This window comes from Ischnura elegans, chromosome 6 (genome assembly GCF_921293095.1).
Source record: "Ischnura elegans chromosome 6, ioIscEleg1.1, whole genome shotgun sequence".
Taxonomy (NCBI): domain Eukaryota; kingdom Metazoa; phylum Arthropoda; class Insecta; order Odonata; family Coenagrionidae; genus Ischnura; species Ischnura elegans.
In genome coordinates this window covers 50,408,500-50,428,950 of record NC_060251.1, presented here as the reverse complement: position 1 = coordinate 50,428,950, position 20,451 = coordinate 50,408,500, and the positions used below count along the sequence as shown (strand labels likewise).

The following is a 20,451-nucleotide window of genomic DNA, read 5'->3' as shown; positions in this document are numbered from 1 at the left end:
TTGCGTTTGGGCACCCCTGTTAATATAGGGAAGAACTGAGTCAATTATATTACGAGGTCCGTAAAAAAGACCCGCCCACGCCCGAACTGGTTTCTAGTGCCTCGCGGCTGCACCACGTGGACTCTTGCCTCCGTCGCTCGCTTTTTCCACCTCGCTCTATAAAAAAATTCCAGCTTCCCCCTTGAGTCGCGCTCACGATTACCTTCCACCGTCCACATGCGCCGCGGCAGCCGCCCACGCTTGCCAACGTTGATGCTTGGGAGGCACGGAGCTATTTCGCTGTCTTACATTTTCCCCTCCATCTTAAAGGCCGTTTTACACGGTACACGGAATTGCGCCATCTGACGTACGTGCGAAGGCGCAATCAAAATTGCGTCGTGTAAAGCGGTGAATTGCTAGAACACATGCGAGAATGCGTGGATGCGAGACGGCAAAATGGAAATAGCCCCTGTTCTAATTTCGTTCATGCATTCGCGCAATTCCACGCCATTTTAGAAATGAATGCAGCTCTGACCTGCGGAATTCCGTGCCCCGTGTAAAACGGCCTTTAAGAGTTGCCAGGGCAGTAAGAAATTCTACCGCATGTCGAAGAACGTTCCATTGAACTCCTTTCTTTCCCAGACTATCGACTGTGGGCGGATTGTGGGGGGGGGGGGGGGGGGGGGGAACGGGGGTCGGTCCCTCCCCCTGACGCTTAAGAAATAGACAATATTTTTTAATGCGGTTAACATTACGATCGTTTTATTTTGTGTATTACGGAGCCTTAATCATTTAATTTAATATTTATAACTTTCATGTCAAAATAAAGGGAATATTTTCTATGGTAATTTTATTTTGTTTATAATCTCAAATATGAGAAAACGTGCAGACCCTTGTGGCCCCCTTAGAAAAAAATCCTGGATCCGCCCCTGGGCTTCTTGTAGGGAACGCATATGAAGTGACTTAACCCTTGGATAACTAAACCTTCGTAATTTTTACGACGCGCCAAATCAAAAGCCCGAAGTTTGGGAAAGTGCCTCTTGTAATAAAAAATTACGTATTTAATGGAATTTTAAATGTTTTTCCCTAGAATCTTACATCAAAATTTATGTAATAATTCGTAGTAAAAAAATAATGATAAATTTCAATGAAAGTTTAAAATATAAATTAACTATAATAAAACTTATAGTTAATTAATTTAAATCACAAAAGTAACCTCATTGGAAGGTAAAAAAATAGCGTCGTCAAAATGACGAAGTTTTAGTGACCACGTGACTCTGCGCTAGGTTTAAGAATCTATGTTGAAAAGACTTAATGATTGTCTCCGTACAATCCAAGATGCAGTTCATTCACTGGCTGTTATACATTCCACAAATAAATTAATTTATAAGGGTGTTTTAGGAGGAATCTGTAATATTTCAGGAGGTTAAAGGGGAGAGAATTGAATGCATTTTTTGTCCATAAACATGGGGTCGCAAGTCCTTAGTTTCTGAAATACGGCGATGCAAATTTAAAAAAATACACTTCGCAGTAGATGAAGAAACAAGAAAACGGGTTTTCTTGGGCAGCCAGCCTTTTCGATGTTCAATTTAATAGTCTCGATATTAAGGAGTCTCAACAGTCAAAGAATATGTGTGATGATAATCGTGTGAAACAATTAATATTTGAGATTAATTAAACGAGCGAGTATCAGCAATGCGATTGCGCAATCTCAACCATTTTCAGACCAGACGAAATTGCACGGTGTAATCGGAAGCATGATTTTTCGCTGCGTCCCTGTTTCTTGTCATTTTTTCTGTTGTCTTAATTATGTGGTCATATTTAATAGTCTGTAATATTATAGTCAATATTCAGAACATCTTTAGGTGGCATCTTTTTATGGATTATTATATTTTGTAGTGTTTTCCCTTTATTTGTGAAGTAAAAATTAATTTCATATCGTTTTATGCTTTCAAGTGACTACCAAATATTCCTAAAATGCCTTAAAACGACTTTTCTTACGGCCGTGTGCGGCAATTTTGTTTCAAACCTCATAGTCAAAATAGGCTTTGTTCCATTTTCGCGGATTTATCGATTCACACGTATAATACACCGTATACTCATTGAATATTTCGGGGTTTAATATTTTACTTAAGCGATAAGTCATTTTGAACCTCGATTACTCCGGGAATTTAGAAATTTCGCGGTAATGTGTCGCATATTTGTTATGAATTTCTTATTAAAGTTGAATTAAAGCGTTTATTAGAATTTTTTTTCCCTTTTTGCATTCGACAATCTTTGTGAAGTCAGAATAAAATACCACATATAAGTACATATCTCGCGTAGAAAGCTTGATTCATCCTGTAATTCTCCTTTTCCTTACCAACTGGACAAGTGCATTTATCTCGTTCCATGATTTTGCCTTCTCTTTTGCAATCCCTCCACCACATGCCTTACTTTCTATAATGCCAACCATATCTTGGCTGAGAGAGAAAAGTGTCTATTTTTCCTCAATCGAACGGTTGACAGATCGCTCTCTTTTTCCTTCCCTTTACACATAAAAAAATCACAAACCGTTTCCTACCACGATGGATTTCGTAAGCTGTGTTCGAGTATTTTCCACTTACCAATTGAAATACTAACTTTGATGAATTAGTTCTTTCGGCTTCCTTGTATAAAATTTCATAATATTTTAATTTGTTACATATATTTAATAATTTTTCTTATTTTGGTTTGAATGTTGTGATAAACAGAGGTAATCCAATTGTATTTTGCTGCTCTGATGTAGCTCATGCCCAGCTGCATTGTTGCCATGTATCTATCTCCCTTGCCATATCGCTAATAGCATATGTTAGTAGCTGCTGTAGAATCATCTATGAATAGTTTTTTTTAGTTAGCAACGAAGCCAGCTAGTATGCCACTTGGGTAGATGGCTTAGTAGCACGTCTAACTCGAAATCTGTGAATACGGTCGTAATATTTACAGTGCGTATTGAGAAGATTATTACTTAAATTTAGTGCCGAAATTACCTATTAAGCACTCACCATCACTGGTCAACAATCCTAAGATTGGTTTGACGCAGCTCTCCACTCGACTCTCCTATCAACTAATCTTTTCACACCCACTTAATTCTTCTCTTTCACATCATTATTTACTTGTTTACATATATTTTGTTCGAGGTCTCCCTGTTCCGTTCTTGCCATCCACTTGTTCCTCGACGATTGTCTTCATCAGGCCATCATGTCTCAAGATGTGGCATATATGGTTGTTCCGTCTTCTTATTAAGGTTTCCATGGGGCTTCTCACCTCTCCCACTCGTCTTAGGACTTCCTGATTACTACCTCGGTCGATCCATTTGATCCTCACCATTCTTCTGTAGCACCACATTTCGAAGGCCTCTATCCTTACTTTCTCTTCGAGCTTGGTTTTAATTATTTTCCCTGTTTCATTTACTGCAATGGTCATGGTGTTGTACGTGGATGAGAATCCGTTTTTATGTATGAACACCATTTCGTATTGTAAATACTCCGTTGGAATAATTTAGTAGGTGTTCTTTATGTATATATATCCGTTCTGTAAAAAAAATACTTTTGAGCTATGTCGTAGCATCAATTTTCGGGTGCCCCACCGTTTACCAACCGATGCTGGTCGCTTTTTCGAGAGAATCTGGATTCGTTCTATTGTATAACGCTCAACTATGTGGAAGTTAATACTCGAAAATGAAAAGGAGACTTCGTTGATTTCCACTAATTTATTTCAAGTAATTGATAATGACCTCTATGGTTCGATACATGTCGTACAGACAAAATGAATTAGTGGAAATCAACGAAGTCTCCTTTTCATTTTCGAGAATCTGGATTTTTCAAGGCATTCCCTTGAAAAGCGACCAGCATCGGTCGGGCCATCCGAAAATTGACGCGATATATATCCCAATAGCCCAAAAGTTTTTTTTTCATGAATAATACCCGGGAGAGTTTTAACGAAGAATCTATCTGTTGATCTACAAATTCAGCGAGTCCATAACATTTGATGAAGTTGTAGGAACTTGAAGTAAAAGAAAGTTCGTTGCGCAACGATTAAAAAATACAATAAGAAATGAATACGTACTGCTTTACGAAATTTTTTGAAAAAATACTCAGTGAATAACTCGAAAAAACCTATATCTGTACGGTCTTATTGGAGAATGCATCAGGGAAAATCTTCTGTCGTAGATTCGTTATTTGTTAAAGATGGTAAACTTTTCACCGAAAATATTGGCCAAGCTAACACGTTTAACTCCCACCTTGCAAGTGCATCACTGCAGATGAAACTGCTTGTTATTTTAACATTCCATTCATTCAAGAATCGATGAAATAAATCTGTATTCAGCGCGATGGAATATCTTAACTGCTACCATCGATAAAAAGTATAAATCTCCACATCCAGAGGGAATAAACGCGTGCGTTCTCAATGAGTTAGCGCCACATGTCGCATCGTTCTTATTATGAGAGATAAAATTCTAGGAGTCATTGTGTGAAAAGAAAATGCTAATTGTCGAGAAAATTGCAAACGTTACACCGATATTCAAAAAGGGAAACAGACATGACCCTGGGAATTCTTGACCAATATAATTAACATCGATCATAAGCAAGATTATTGAGCTTATCATTGTTAGCAATATTAGTAATTTCCTGGACAGTGGCAACTTCATACGTGATTATCAGCATGGCCTCCGGAATGGTAGACCATGCGAAACACTGCTCGCGCTGTTCCTTCACTCTATTCTCAAATATGGTGAACCGAAAAGACAAATTGGCGCTATATTTCTAGATTGTTAAGAAAGCGTTCCGCGCGATATCTCGCAAAAATGTTTAATACAAATTGCATTCTTGTAAAAGTATCAAAAAATGATTATTTTTTCTCGTTTATAGGCGAGGTTGTAGAAGATTTCATTCTGTATCGGTAAATGTAAGGTTAAGTCGATCTCAAGTTTCCAAGTATTTTCGTTGCTTCCAAGAATTAGATGCAAAACTCATCGTCTATGGAGGTGTGTTGCCCCGGACTTTGCTAGTACCCGAAATCCTTGAATGAACATGAATGTGACAGATGAATACACCGGAATAATTTTGGCGTTGGAAAGTTTTTATCATGAAAACGTAATTTTTGAAACCTTTTTAGCTAATGCGGATAAAATGGAGGAACGTATTGGTCGTGAGAAATTTGTAATATAAAAAACCGCGGAGTACTTTAGCGAGCGATTGATATTACGGCAACATTTTCCAAGATTTTGCACACTTCTTCGTGGACCAGTGCTCTCTACGACATTGCGCTGTGGTAAATAAAGCCGTCATGCCTGTTGTGAATCTCGTGCCAAGTGATTTGAAAACTCGTTATTTTGGGAAAGAAGAATGTGACTAAGTGTCTTCTTGTGATGTTTTGTCTTGCAATTTTGGGATTGCTTCATTTCTTATCCTATGGGCGGTATACGATGTAATATTCGTTTTCTTTCTGTCGCGAAAATGGTGGAATTAGATTTGATTTTGGCTGGACAAAATTTTGAATGGATTAAGTATTCAGTCCGAGGAAATATTGTCTACATTGAAGAAGTAGTTGGGAAGGAAGGTCTTTTGTATATGATACGCAGTAATTCGTGCGATGAGTAATCTGGGAGGATAATTTTGCTCCTGCGTCAGACATATTAGTTTTCGCATGTATTTATTCAGCCCACCTGGCAAGCGGTAGTGTACTTTTTAATTGTATCGAAAAACTTATAATAATGAACTCGCGTTTGCACGTTGGGGTCATCGGTTTTTTATATTTTTTATGTTTAAATCTGTCTGTAAAATCCATTGTTATTTATTGATGCTCTCACTTGGGTAGGATTCATGATTTTTAGCTTGAATTAATTCAGACTCGAGGAGAAATATTAGACGTATTCATGCAGTTTTAAAAAAAGTTCAACGAAATTATTTTCAAGAGTTGTTTTTTTAATAGGAATAAAGCAAAGTGTATACACTAATTCTAATTGATAATGAGTATAAAATCCACCCATTTCGAACAGAATTTTATATCATTCGCTGTTATTCAGCTTTTTACAGCTTCATATGTCATTGCGCGTAAACTTCTTGGATGATAGGGTAAGAATACAGCTCGTTAAAATCTCTTTTTTTGACCCTACCTCCTCGCTTTGATTTTATATCCTAATAAAATGAACGGTGTCCTAATTGTTTTTGAATTTTATTATATATTCTCGGTTGTAGTAATCAATTTATCTTTGTGTAATCCACCCAATCACTTCAACTATTCGTCTGATAGAATTTAATTCTATTTGAATTACTGATGGTGATAATTTATCTTCGAGTCACTCTATTCTTACTATCAGATTCTATTAAAATTTGGGAAATGAGCGCAATTCATCTATTCATTCCTGTTTTTCTTCTCACTTTTCGTTGGCAATTGTAGTATTTTGTTCAACCCATCGCACATTAAATTATGTATCATATTAATACGGGGAAAAAACAAAAAAAACTGTAATTCCATATGAATTAATTAGTACGACCTAGATTCCGAATTGGCACGTCATCGTGTGGAGCAGATGGCGGCGTCCCAAGTCAAAATTCCTGTGGAATTAAAAAGTTTTTTACTTTTCATTATGTGAAGTCGATACAATTAAGTCACGCCCAAGACAACGAATTATGCATTGCCGTCTCGAAAAATGAAGCATTCTAGCCAAGAATATTTTCTCATCTATCAAGTAACTTTATTTTTTTGTACTGTGGAAATAATTTAGGGCAAATCAAGTCGGAGGGCTATATGTGATAGAACTATGTAATTGAATTCATGTAGTTGTAGTAATATGTGGTTCGTAGCGTAGTTAGGTGCCTTTTTTTTCTCATAAATGCCCGATCTATCCCAATGTCACTATCGCGCCTCGAGAACCCGCATTTTTGTCCTAACTGTCGTATCCACCGTAGGCGGCGGTTAATGGTACTCGCCTGCCAGCTCAGAGGTTGCGGTTTAGTTCCCGTCAGGATGGTAGTAACCCTAGCTGGGAATGGGCGATTGTAATCGAACTTCCAGTAAATGTTTTAATTTTGATTTTTTTAATTGGACTGTTTGTGGCGTAGACCCTAGACCAGATGTATAATGATAGTGGTAAATACGTATACCTAGAATCACACATTAGAATTAACTATATGTAAGATAATTAGGGGCACGTTTAATCAATGAAGAAAAAATAAATACTATTATTATCAGCTCCGTTAAATTCTCTCGTTCATGAAATTACTTTCTTTTGCCGTATCTTCAGTAAGGATGTAAGTCAGTTTATGCATGATCTCCTCATGTGTCAGGTTATGACTATGGAGCGTGTTTATGCCGCGTGGGTCATGGCTCCGCTACGTGGTGCGATGTTTTTGAAGGATTCTCGTCAGATATATTTAGCGGCGGCGAGCGGGCGGAACTACGCGGTGCGCTCGAACTACCCCAATGTTATTGTCGCGCCTGGAGGCCTCGTATTTTCGTCCCACTCTTCGTTTCTACCGATGCCTTCAGCCTTCATCGCGGGGGGGCGCTATTTATTTGGGCCGGTATTCCTTCGCACCTCCCCTCTCGTTGTGCTCCTCCCATGCCAAATCATGCGCACGCCAAATCACGGCCTCGGTCCTTGAAATGTGACGTCGCGGTGGCAAGGAAACGCAGTTTTCGCGACACTCGTGGGCTCCTCGATTCCAGTCTTGGTCCAGCTTATCGGCTTTTGCACAGCGAGGAGGGAGTTGGGGAATAAAACCCCCCTCAGAGCTCGGAGAAATTTTAAGTTTAATCCATTTCACTTAATTGGATTAATATTACTTATAGACCAGTGTAAGGATTAATAAAATATCCCTCAGAAAGCCGTAAAACTCACAATTTTGAACCGTTTATCTGAAAAAATTTCCGGGGGAGGGCACCCGCACCTGGTGGTCCACACTGGTGGGTGGTCCACACCCTCAGACCCCCAAGGATTATTTGCGCCTAAAACCCCCCCTTGCCTTAATTCTTAGCTGCGCCCCTGCATGGGACCCAGATTGAAATGGTAAAAAAATCCGAGATTACGTATTGGATCTGACGGGTCTGCGACGGATAGATTGTTTTTATTTTGTCGATTTCAATTGGATATGTTATATAAATTGAATAGTACTCTCTAAAATAGAAAATCAGGATTTGAAAAATAGATTTTAAGAAGCATTTACTCTGCTAAGGTTTACATTACCTTTAATGATATACGGTAGCTGCGTTTTCAGTATTGGCCTTATCTCTTGATTACTTCGCAGCCTTCATGCCTCCTTTCTTTGCATTTCGTATTATAATAATGTATTGCTATTAGTATTCCCACTGAATTCTTGAAGTCCGTCGCTCTCTAATTTTAGTAGCAAAATGTGCATTGAGGCATTTAATTAACTTCTCTCTCAGATTAAAATTACCCTCTTTGTTATTTTTTAAATATCACTCCGGCGCCGCAATATGCGTTATATTATTTAATACTCAGGAGTTTTGAGGACATTTAATAGTTGAGGTTGAACGGAAATTGCTATTATAATTGTCTTAAACAATTTACCCTTGAGCTTAATTGAACGCGATCTTTCAGTTAGTATCAACAAAACGATTAAGAAATCTCACCCATTTTGAGATTAATTGTTTCGGACAATTGTAATCGCACATTTTCGTCCAATCTTAATTATTTCATGTCCTTATGAATCTAGAGTATTAAAAAAATCGGAAAGGCTAGATACCCTAGAAAAACCGTTTTATTTTGCAAGAGTGCGTTTTCCGGGCAATCCAGCCGCGCTATTCTGTTGCGAGTGACTCGTCATGACTCTAGCTCGTCACTCGCGATAAACTAACGCGGGTACTCGAAAACTGCACTCATCACGATCAACTCCGCGGAATCTTCGAACGTTTTCATGGTAACTGAAAAGTGCATCCAAAAAATTTTTGCCTTGTCATAGCTGAGTAACTAAGAAGTTACAACCCTATGTTTATGGACTAAAACTTCTTAAAATTGTCTCCCCTACCACCTTCTGAAGTATTGCAGATTACTCCTGAAACACGCTGTATATCACAGAAACGGAAGTGTCTGGAGGGTCTCGGTAGGGAAATAGGCTTTTAATCCAATAAACACTTAATCGAGCGGCGGATTATCGGGGCTCTATTGCATTTTGAATCACTTCTCGTGTAATTGGGCAGTGGGGTAAGTTTACGATGTGCCGTCTAGCGAAATGGCGGGCGGTCCACCACGTTCATGGGGCCGCACAGATCTTCTCACTTCCGGGCCGCTGTTGCTGATCGATTGAGGCGACCATCCCCTAGTCCCTCCTTCCTCCCCACGAAATATTTCTATCAACCCTCCTCCAGGTGTTCCCCCCCTGCAGCCGTTTCTCCTCATCTCACGTCCGCTAATTCTATCTCTTGCTCCTGGTAACTCTCGGCCCAGGGAAATACTACTCAGGAAAACGTCGAGATTCGTCGAAAACTGCTGCGAGCGAACGGTGACCGTTACGAATGTTAGGTAAGCGATGGAGGGGAAAGAAAAGAATAGAATTTATAATTAGACGTTATATATAAATATTAGCCTTTTCAGTCAGATATGTTTTTCTCTATGTCGATGAGCATTATTATTTAACCTTAATTACGGTGTCGTGACCACTTTATAAAACATTGGCTATTTTTGCGTATTAAATTTTTTTCTTCTATGTCCATTAATGTGTCATAGAAGAAAAAATATCTGATATTATATATTAAGTACACACATTGGGAGGTTAAAATCCCGTAGAAGTCATGTCCATTTTAATGGATAAAATGGCTGAAATAGTTAATGAAATAGAGTAGGCCTTCAAGTGAATTGAGGACGAAGTTCGGTAAGGGGGACAGACTAGGATGATTCGTAATATGTTCTCGTAAACCTACCTTCACCGGTGGAATGCTTAAATAAAATTACTTTTATTTTGTGAGATCGGTATTGCGCTAGGCTTCATTCTACCCTGAATTACAATGTCGCACTCTTAAAATTGTGTAATTTCCTAAAGGGCCTCCTCAATACTCGTGCGATCTTCATTTGATTTGTCTCTTTCGTGGTTTGAGCTCGACCTCACCACGTGTTGCTCCAGTTCTCCAGCCACCGCACCAGTGCGACTCTTTTGCTTCTCCCTGCGTCCTCCTATAGCAAACAAACGATCTTTCTTCTGTTCACCCCCAAATATACTAAAACCTTTGATTCTTAGCTTGAGACTAGCTTTTGTCGTTGTAAACATCGCACGACGCTGCGACCACGTGTCGCGTTAGTCTATGTACTTGTATTTGCGTGTCATTTATTCATTGTCTTGACCCTTATCTTAAGAGATGGCATTCAACTCACCAAAGCAAAAATTATCGGCATGCTTAGTTGTGGTAAACATTTTTTTTCTCTCTCAAGCGACTGAGGTTACCTAGCGCGTGTTCACTTAAGATTGCCTTTGAGACACGTTATGCTCTCTTGCCTGGATGGCTTTAGAGCCCTCGGGCACGTGTGTGCTACACTAACGTTTATATTTGGTTATTTTGATGCTTTGGCTATGAGTGAATGATTTCCGTCTTAGCATGTTCTTACCTGTTGGATTTAATTAATCCATTTTAGATTCATAAATCCTTCCAGAGATAAAGAATAGTAATGACGTACACGTAATGGTTTTGTTAATAATGATTGCTTCAGGTGTAAGATGGTGGAAATTTTGTATATTCATGATTGAATAAACTTGGTGAATTCCTCCGATTTATTTCTGACTCGCACAACGCCCGTCACCACTCTGTGGCATTCTCATGTGCCTATGGATATGCCTGATTACGGTGATACAAGCTTTTGAAGTCGGAATTAAATCCGTGGTCCAAACTATGAAAAATCCTACTTTAAAAAAATAGAAGTTCAAATTTTGTTTCTTAGGTTAGTATGCAGCTTATCAGTATCTCTATTATATACAGCCCTTGAGGTAACTGACTCACTGATGGATACAAATTCCCGACCACTCCCAGAAGTGCTGGAGAGCTGAAATTTGGCACGCGTGCGGGGAATCCAAAATGATGCGGAGGAAAAATCCGAAAACCGGAAGTTTCCGCCACGTGTCGTCGCCAGGACGACAAAATGGCCGAAATCGGGCTTTTTCCGGGGACCGTCTTTCGGTTTTTATTTTACTGCGCGCCAATAGTTCGTGACACCTGGATGTTTAATGCATTTTTTGAAAGCTGATAAACGTAGGCACGTGAATATGTAATTTTGTTAGTTACAATTCAAGAAAATTGCAGCCAAAATGGCGCCCAAAAATTGGTTTTTCGAAAAAAATTTCATCCCTTCTGCTCCCCTCGACCTAATTTCGAGTGTATGATAACAAAAATGATTATTATATATGCTCAGTTGATTCTCCATTTAACTTAGGCAGCTATTTTTTTTGTCACCATTGGCTGCCGAGGAAAAAATTAAAATATGCCGAAAATCGCCAAAAAGTACAATTTCCAAAAGATTAACACGACATTTCGTCCAGTTTTACACGACCGATATCGTTTAGACTTAGTATATGCATAAAAATATTCATTTTGTATTAGAAAATTTAAACATTTTTACAATTTTGCCATCGATAAACCAGCAAAAAATTAAAAATGGCGGACACTTCCCATTTTTTCCCGGGAGTCCGTTTACTATTTATCGTTATACAGGCGATACATTTCTGTCACACGAACCGTTGATGCATATTATGAAAGCCAATAAATGTTGCCTCCTACTTATGTAATTTTTTAAGTTAATTTCCAAGTTAAACGCATTCAAAATGGCGTCAAAAAATTGATTTCTCGGAAAATATTTCATACTTTCCACTGCCGTCGGCCTTATTTTGTGAGTTGGGCAACGAAAATGATTATTATATATGTTCATTACATCCTCTACGAAATATAGGTAACAATTTTCTTTCGTCGTTCTTGGTTACTCGGAAAAAAATTAAAATATTCCGAAAATCACCAAAAATTACGATTTCCAAAAGATGAACACAGGATTTGTCAACTTTTACCTCTCCGATTTCTTTGAAATTTAATAGTTAGATACAACTATGCATTATCTTTTAGAGAGCATAAATATTTAATAAATGATTTAATTAATATAACCGCGAAAAGATAGAAATGGCGGGCACTACTAATTTTTTCCGGGGAGAGATTTACTTTTTATTGTATTACTCTCGAAATATGGATGTCATAGGGGCATCTTCTCTTAGATATGATAGTAAATGAATGTGACCATATAATGTTGTCATCTTTAAACCCCCTGAAAACCCCTAAAAAATTAAAATTTGCATATATGTAGCCTTTTCGGGTACTTTTCGTCAGAATTCCGCCGCATTTCCAAGCCTTACCACTCATCGCTACGGAATTGATGTAGACGATTGATGACCCCTGGCTGTACAAACCTATAAACCCCCGGTAAACCCACATACACCCCCCAAAAAATAAAATTTTTCATATAAGTCTACTTTTTGTGTACTTTCCGTGACTATTCCACCGCTGGTTCTTACCCCAACGACTAATACCTACGGAATTTATGTGAACGGATGGTGACCGCCAGGAGTACACTCATATAAACCCCCGGTATCCCCCTAAAATCCCCCCAAATGTAAAATGTGCCATTAAATCTCCTATTTGGGAACTTCTCGCAAAGATTACGTCGCACTACCCGTCCCTTCTGAGCTCTAGATCCAGAATGTTTGTTGAAGGCGGGTCACCGTAAACCATACGGGAAAAAATACCAGAAAACCCCCGATCACCTCCTGGAACCTCGCCGAAAAAAATGAAATTTTTAAAGTCGCCATTCCGAATAGTTTTCCTCCCATTTAAGCCGGTGCCACTACTACTTATTAAAACCCCCGATAACCCCGTGAAACCTCCCAAAATGTTTTTTTTAAATCCCCTCTCCAAGTAAAAGAATCGTCAGAATTCCGCCTCTATTTTAGACCCCTAGGACTTATCGGCACAGAATTTATGAGAACGATTTATGATGATTACGATGAATATACTGGTGTTAAACCAATGGTCACAAATCGTTCTCATAAATTCTGTGCCGATAAGTCCTAGGGGTCTAAAATAGAGGCGGAATTCTGACGATTCTTTTACTTGGAGAGGGGATGTTTAAAGCGGCGCAGCCGCTATGGGCTCCCTCCGCCCTTTGGCGGCGAAGCCGCCCCTTAATCGAATACCGGTGAAACAGTTCCGAAATGCCCTTGCCCTCTGGGCGGCTATGCAGACGCCAGACGATGAACGGCGAAGTACTTTTTGGGTAATTTTCGTGACTATTCCACTGCTGGTTCTTACCCCAACGACTCATCCCCATGGAGTTTATGTGAACGAATGGTGAGCGCCAGGAGTACACACATATAAACCCCCGGTATCCCCCTGAAATGCCATTAAGTCTACTATTTGAGAACTTAAAACGAGCATTACGCCGCACTACCCGTCCCCTCTGAGATCTTGATCCGGAATATTTGGTGAGGGCGAGCCACCGTAAACCATACGGGAAAAATACCAGAAAACTTATGAAACCTACTTGAACATCGCCGAAAATAAAATTATAGTCGCCTTTCCGAGTAGTTTTCGTCACAATTTAACCGATGCCCCTACCACTTATTAAAACCTCGGTAACCCCGTGAAACCTCCCAAAAACATTTCTAATAAATCGCCTCTCCAGGTAAAAGAATCGTCAGACCACTGTTCCGGACCCCTAGGACTTGTCGTCACAGAATTTATGAGAACGATTTGTGACCACTGGTTTGACACAAGTAAAAAACCCCGGTATTCCGGTGGGAACCTCCCGCAAAAAAATGAAAAACATGCCATTAAGTCCTCTTTTATGGGTTCTTGTAGCTACTATTATTCCGTATTGCACTACCCTTTACAATCATCGCTACGTAATCACTGTGGACGATTGGTGATCACATGCATAACACATATAAACCCCCGAATCCCCCTGGGCATCCCTCTCGGTGGATAAGACCATTTATGAGGAATAAGCGGAGCAGCCGCGGGGGGGCTTCTCAACCCCAAGGCGGCGAAGCGGCCCCTAGCTGAGGTGAGATTATTCGAACTTTAAAAGTCTTCGAGCGACCACAAATGTAGACGGCGAAGCCGGAACCGGGGTTTTTAAGGGGCGGAGCCCCTTAACGAGCGCGCGGAGCGTGCGAGTTATTATGTATATCGTGTGTATCCTGTTAGAATAATTCATTGGGCGACCTCCAAGTAAACATTTACTGCAGTGTGAAATACGTCAATAATTTCCTCAAAAAATAATCCCTTTCTTGGGCTGAACAACGAGTAAATACGCCTAATTTAAACGTCGAGATATTTTATCAATTTTCCGATTTGAAGGTCTTCGAGAAGCTTTGAATTTCATTGTTACCAAATAATCATATTTGAAATCTAGTATCTTTAAGCGTCTGATGAAAAAATATGAGTGGATAGATCAGTTTCTTTACGCCCGCCGCATGTTCAGACTTTTCATTGTGGATCGCGGAAAATTGTTTTCACGACAAAACGTGTCTCAAGAATGCTCCTCGTTTCACCGTGTATCGATTCAGCAAATTTTTATCCACTCTCAATTCTCTGACCCATTTTAAATCTCTAATCTTTTCACCATCGGTTTTCTTATCGATAATTCTAAAGAATCGCTGCCCTGAAACGAATGACATTGTCTCACCCCCCTGATAATTATTTGGCCTAGTACCGCATTGCGCTTTTTGCGCACTATCTATCAAAATATCTTTCACCGTCGCGATCAGCTACTACCCGAACTGACCATGGGATAACCGAATTTTTGTTGGGTGTACGTCACTAGCCAGGGGACTGCATAGAGTAGGCTCCAGTATGCCCACTTCGGTCTCTTTTTTTATCGATTTTCATAAATTTCCTCATTGCGTTGATAGCGCGGAGCGATCTATTTATTCCCGTTGTTTGCGAAATATTTGTCATGTATTTGAATGGAATGGAAATAGTATGTGAATGCCAGAAGTGTGTTTCATTGAAATTGACTATCCTAAGCGTTTACGTCTACTTAAGTTTTATAGCATAATTTTGTGTTCGAGTTATTTTTCGTTCTGGAAAACGTTTTCTTTTGATAGATATATTATAAATATCTAGTTTACTTATATTTATTTGATACCATTTTTACCGCTATCTGGTTTTCAATTCCTTTTAAGTAGGTAGATCAAATCTGTCCGTTTCATTGCATGCGTTGAAAATACTTATGTTCCGTATTTCTTCAGTTGTGGTTTCAGGCTTTATAAGATAAGCCCTGCGCGGAGCGTGATATGCTCGTAGATTACGACATTTACTCGTAGTTTATTTTCCGTATGACAAGGCTATTAAGCTCAACATGGAACGATGTAACAGGGTGGCAATGTTGTTTTGCCTTCGCGTGAGATACGACGGCCGTGAACTACTGTGGAAACAGGGAGTAGTGCAGCAGAGTAGTCGTTAGCAGCCTGTGCAGGAGTTTGTTGGGTGGAAAGAACCCCGATGTTAGAGTTGTGGCTCAGTTATCGCGTCCGAATGGATCCGTCAACTGTAAGCCGTAAAGTGGGTTCTTAAATAAATTGTAGAGGATCGCTTAGGAAGTACGTCATGCAAATAAAACTTGTATACATTCAGTGGGTTTGCCAGGAATTTCGTTCGGGTGGGTTCAAAATCAGGGGGAATTTTGAAAAACAGGGTACTGATTGTAAGTAGAGGGTTTTCAACCAATTTTTACACTATACATAATCAAAGCAAATTGATTTGTCGAAGAAATTTTTAGTAAATTCATCATTTTTCCATGTTTTTTTAATGAAGGAAAGTAATTGTGTTTTTATATTTCGATGGTGGTAGTTGGAAACTAGAAACTCAGTTTTTTTCCGAATAAATTATTCCCCTAAGAAGTTATTTTTGGTGATGTTTGGTGTTTAATACGGAAGTACCGGTACTTCCCCAATGTTTGGAAAACACTGCGAAGTGTATCCCTGTGTTGTGGTCGTTAAGCTTTTGTGGCGCTGAAAGGAGTATATGCCTCTCAGGATGTTAAAAAATCGGCTATGTTCACCGTATGACTTTTTATGTGGATGCATGCTTAACATTATGAAAGTGCTTGTATATTTCTAAACTTTTTTATTTCTACCAACCCAGGTTCGGTACATAGTGCCATTTTCGAGGTCATTTTTCAAACGCCGGATGCATGCTTTCCTTTAACCCGTAACCAAAAGTAGTCCATTACCATAAAGTATTAGTGTAATCTAAATTCTTCAGTGGACATACAATAGGTTAATGTTATGTATTGCCACTACTTTCAATGATCTGTAAGCATAGTGGTCGCAGTTTCATGTCACCTACATACATATATGGAGGACTACTGACTCGTATCAAGGCCTGACCATTAAGTGGGTGCTGTTGGCTGAACATTTATTTTTTTTATTCCCATTAATATTTTGGCGTAAAAACCAAATCGGCAATAAGCAACAAAAGGCAGAAATTTTAACGAAGAATTAAGTTAAGGAATGAGAGAAGAGTGCTTTCCTTAACGAGAAGTATAAAGGGAAAACGAAAGGAACTCTAAAAATCGTGATTTGCTTACAGTTTCACTTGATAACGTCGTTAAATGAAGGAAAATTTTGCGACACCCGCCTTCATCATTGTGGGTGATAAGTGTTTTATTAACTCTTTAAAACGGGAATCCTGATTTATTTGTGGTTATTGAGTGTTCCAAGATATCCTCCTCAGTCGAAGCTCATTCTTTCATTGACATCGATCGCTATCAAACAGAAGAACGTGCAGCATCTTGAAGCTTATCTTCTACGTTTTGTGAAAATCGCCATTTTCACTCGATTGAATGCTTATCAGGAAAATCTCGGGACTTGAGTAAAATAATTGTGTTTATGCTTTGTGGGAAGTTTCGACAAAAATTATGCATGTGTGTAGTGCTACGTCAGAGCTAATTTTTCGTTTTATGGCTGTCTCTACCCTTTATGGAAGCCGCCGCTCCAATATATTCGCACATTTCTTGTCATACCATACACTCATAGCTTCCAATCTCAGGTTGTACTTCCTCATTCAATATCAGTAGTAGAGATGAGGGACATCCTCTAGATAACTTCTCGCGTAGTGTTATAGCCTCTGGAGTTTTCCTGGAACGTGTGATACCCTGATCCCACCCTGAATGTGTAACATTCTCTCGCCTTTTGATAAGTTCCACCCTCACCTATTCTAACCAACTTTCCGGGTGAATCAGTTAGTGGGATAGATACAATTCCGATTTGCTAAACCACTGATAGAAATCTGCAAACTAAATATTTGCTTAAACTTAAGCATATTAAGTCCTTATTCGTTCCTCTTTTCTGTTGTCTGTATCTAGGGAGATAACAATTATTCGTGAAGAGTTCTCGGGATCGCCACCGGGTAGGAACTCCATATCTGCCGACGTTTCGATGTCCGACTCGGTCATCGAAACGTCGGCAGATATGGAGTTCCTGACCCGGTGGCGATCCCGAGAACTCTTCACTAAGTCCTTTCGCCGGGAAAGCACGAAACCTTTCTTCAAAAATTATTCGCATAGCAAGTTTTGTGACATCCTTCGTCACAGTTCTATCTTACGAGCTCCAATTGTTAAAGTTTATTTACGGTACCTATAGCGTAACTACGTTCGCTGGACATTTGGCATATCAAGTCGTGATACGTCTTTCGTTTCTGTTCTATCATGAGAGCTTCGGTCAATATCGAGGGAATAACAGGTACTCGGACCTCAATTAAGTGGGGTACAGTGTGAGGGGGGATGCTTAAGACAGGATGGGAGGGTTGGATCGACTAACTTCGCCTTCCTTGTGCACTCTGTATTCCACTCCGTTCTCTTTGTGGACGGTCATCCCCAGACGTTTCGCCTCGGTGCACCTCCGTCGCCCGCTTCGCCGCTGAGGCTGCCTGCCCTATTTCCCCCGCCTTCCGATGAAGCGGAAATTTGCGCTGCACTCGCTCCCACAATCGGTCCTCCTCCCTTCCACTCGATACACTCCTCGAGGGCTGATCGATGAATGTGAATCGACCAATCGCGATATTATTTCCTTTTTTCCAGTTTTCGTTTTTGCAAGTGTCAAAAGGGAGGGAGGCGAGCAAAAGAGAAAGGTTTTTGAAACTACGTAAAAAGTTGTGGGGACTACCACCGGGTAGGGAACTGAATGCTCCAGATCCTTCGACGACCGACTCGGTCATTATCTTCAGCGATGATGGGCCATCGAAGTTGAAATTAGCCTGCAACCTTAGTAAGTAGGGTCTCCCAAAATGCCTTGGTCTTCACGTGCAAATATTTCATCCTTATACTTATTTTTAAGGTTGATTCTGATATTTAAAAGACGTTCAGGGAGTGAAAACTGTTTGACGGAAATCACCGTCATATAATTACTTATACTGCTAATTATGGCATTCAGAATAGCTTTCTGTTATACTAGGCGAATAATACAGCAGTTAATATTGTAGTGACTATTGCTTGAAATGCTCGCTTCAACTTTTAAGCTGAATAGACTCGGCTATACATAGGTGAGATTTTATATTTGATCATAAAAAAACTCCGATGTGAATGGCATTTAAACGTTTTGCCTTCTCAACGAATCTGTTGCGACTCCATCTGCGTTTTGGCAACGTGCATCTGCTCCAGGAAACCGCAATATCCTCTCCACGGAACGACTGCGCCGTGAATGCAATTCTAGTTTCCTGGATGCATTCTTGTTAATGGGATATAGCCTGCCGACTCAGGGTTGGAAAATCGCTTAATACCTTAATGCTTCTTCTATCGCTAGTATTAAAATATATTTACTTCACTAATATCGCTATTGAATTTCTTTGTTTCTTGAGGATTTTATATTAATAACTTTTTTGGCATAGTGCTTGCATCTTGGAACTTGATGTTTATTTAGCATATATGCGCGTTATAGCTTATGCCAGTACTAATTTCTTTGGGTTGCAAAGACACTGGAGGATCTCTGAATAACTTACATACAGTAATAAATTTACGATATCCTAAAATTACAACATGCAACTAGCTTCAGAAACAGCTCTATAGAAGTAGCTAAATGTGTTCGTAAGAATAGGGATCTGATACGAGAAAAATGAAGTAGTCTTATTGCCAGTCTATAGAGAGGCTGTAGACGTGCCATTGCAAATTTTGGTCTTCATGCAAGTCTTGGTGCCAATGCAATTCTTGGTTGATTCTTCTTCATTGCTTAATGTGCGTCTACCATGCATTATTCGGTCCACCCTTGCGCAATAGTAGAAATCCTCTTGGTTTTTAATTCTCTCCTTCCGTTGGGGTCGTTCCCATTTTAGTTTTGTTTTCGGGCTTGCATTACCTACCATTTATATTTTTACCGTACCCTGTTTTTTCCGCAGCGTTTTTTATGCTTTGGATATTTATTAATTACATGTATGAAGGATATTATTCGGGGACTAGTGTAGTTTGTCAAAAGTTGTCTAGCTATTTTTCACGGGAAAGAGAAAGTTTTCGATGAACTCCTAGTCTTTGTTTTTTGTGTCTAGGGGAATAATTTCGTGTATTATACGTATTTCCTGCAGTTGACATTTAGAAACTGGACCGAATCATCGTGGGTAGAACTTCGGTAATTACGAGTAATTTTATTGTGCCCTTTACTCCTCGCCTGTTTTATCTGGTTTTCATAATTGGCGTTGCTTTGCCTGTTTTCTCTTTCCCATTTAGTGTTTATAAATAAAATCATTCTTTCTCTTTCGTTTTTAAAAACATCTTTTTATTTTCCAATGTATTTATCCTACGTCCATGATGAACGAGTGTTTTGTTTAAGGATATTTGGAATTGTTATAGTGCGTCATTGATCGTGAAGGATCTATGGTTTTCCCGGCGAATAGACTGGAGGAAGAGTTCTCGGGTTTCCAGCCGGGTCCAAGGGTTTTTCTGCCCCGACGTTTCGTAGGCACATTCACCCTGAAGACGATGGCAGACTTAGCCTTCGAAACGTCGGTGCAGAAAAACCCTTGGACCCGGCTGGGAACCCATGAACTCTTCCTCCAGTCATTGATCGTGGAAATAACGAATCCCCATATCTTTCCGTACGGTAAAATCTCTCTCTTATTTTATCATTGCTCCCAGGCCTGGAAGTGTAGTGCGGTTCTAAGCGGGCAACTTTATCCTAACACGTGCCTCCACGTCTCCAGCGGCTCTCAGCCAAACTCATAAAATATGTGTGGAAACATATGTCTTCACTTTTTGCTGTTTTGGACTAATAGCCCCGCTGTCATCTGTATCTTATTTAGTTCTCGTATTTAATCATTATTGGCCGAATCCTAAATGCTTGCTGTTTATTCGAAGTGCGGCTTAGAGATGTTGCCCCTCTTTCACTAATGCATCCTTATGAGTGAGTGACTTCATTGAATTTTTTGACGTCATGGGAAGGAGTGACGAATTCTGACGCATTGTGACGTCATGTA

General features: G+C 39.6%; 1 protein-coding gene across 2 annotated transcripts in view; it reads left to right on the top strand.

Annotated features, from left to right (window-relative positions):
• LOC124160640 (REPTOR-binding partner) overlaps positions 1 to 20,451 on the top strand; it is a 124,887-nt gene that overhangs the window by 3,320 nt on the left and 101,116 nt on the right. The window lies entirely within an intron of this gene.